Source organism: Perognathus longimembris, chromosome 14 (genome assembly GCF_023159225.1).
Source record: "Perognathus longimembris pacificus isolate PPM17 chromosome 14, ASM2315922v1, whole genome shotgun sequence".
NCBI lineage: Eukaryota > Metazoa > Chordata > Mammalia > Rodentia > Heteromyidae > Perognathus > Perognathus longimembris.
Window position 1 is genome coordinate 27,326,372 of NC_063174.1, and position 1,396 is coordinate 27,327,767.

General features: G+C 42.5%; 1 pseudogene; it reads left to right on the forward strand.

Moving 5' to 3' along the window:
* Positions 1 to 303: 303 nt before the first annotated feature.
* Positions 304 to 1,011, forward strand: LOC125363176 (annotated as a pseudogene).
* Positions 1,012 to 1,396: the final 385 nt, after the last annotated feature.

A 1,396-nucleotide genomic window follows, 5' to 3' on the forward strand; every position in this document is an offset into this window, starting at 1 on the left:
CTAATAAAGTATAGGATATGGAAAAGAAACTTTGAACTTAAAATTCATATTCAATAATTAATACAGTATTTAAGAAGTCTTGAGAAATCACAACCCAAAAAAGTCTTCTGACACATGGAGGGACTAAGTTAACAGTTTAAACATCCTTTCAAAACTCACTGGGCTGCTTAGTGGCCAAGTAATGATAAGAACTTTGAATCTCAGCTCTAGTCAAATGCACCCAATGTATCAATCAGTATCATACTTCACTCACAGAAAGCTGTTAAGAAATGTCTCACCAAGCCACCTGACCACCTTCACCACGGCGCGCTACTCAGCATCCTATCACACAGAGCCTCTGCGCATGTCCTTGCCAGACGAGCTCGCCGAAATGGCGGCGTCCAGTCAAGGAAACTTGGAGGGAAAATTTGAATCCTTGGACCTTGCAGAATTCGCCAGAAAGCAACCATGGTGGCGCAAACTGTTTGGACAGGATTCGGGACCGTCCGTTGAAAAGTATAGCGTGGCAACCCAGCTGTTAATTGGTGGTGTGACTGGATGGTGTACTGGCTTCATATCCCAGAAGGTTGGGAAATTGGCTGCAACAGCTGTGGGTGGAGGATTTTTTTTCTCCTTCCGATTGCAAACCATACTGAATACATGAAAGTTGACTGGCAACGCGTAGAAAAGGACATGAAAAAAGCCAAAGAACAGTTGAAGATTCATAAGAGCAACCAAATACCAACTGAGGTGAAGAGCAAAGCTGAGGAGGTTTTGAAGAAGAACGTTCTAGTAACTGGAGGATTTTTGGGAGGCTTTCTGCTCGGCATGGCATCTTAAGGAATGCAACTTCTCATGTTCTGGTTTTTCCAGCCAGCAGCCTCTACACTCCATCATAGGACATCAAGTCTGTTCTCTTTCTCCTCTTCCGTGCCTTCCTGCCGTAGCAAATCTATCTGGATGGCTTCTATCAGCAAGCTGTTGGTACAAATTAATACAACACCTACGTGAGCTTGGTGACAACGGAGGAGATAGTAGATGTTAGCTTTCCACCTAGTGTACTCCTAACTTGGCCAGTCTATAGATCAACAAGAATGTTCCTTTTCCCCTATATAAAATTTATACCAGAACGGTGTTACAAGATGGTTCATGATCTGTAATCTTATCTGAGTATATTGGAAACCATGTATACTGGTATTAGAAGTAGGAAATTGAAAGGGAATACCAAAATTGAGAGACACAGAGTAAAAAAAGACAAACAACTACAAAATCAATACTTGCAAAACTGTTTGGTGTAAGTGAACTGAACACCTCAGGGGGGGAAAGGGAAAGTGGGAGGAGGGAGGGGGGTATGAGGGACAAGGTAACAAACAGTACAAGAAATGTATCCAATGCCTAATGTATGAAACTGTAACCT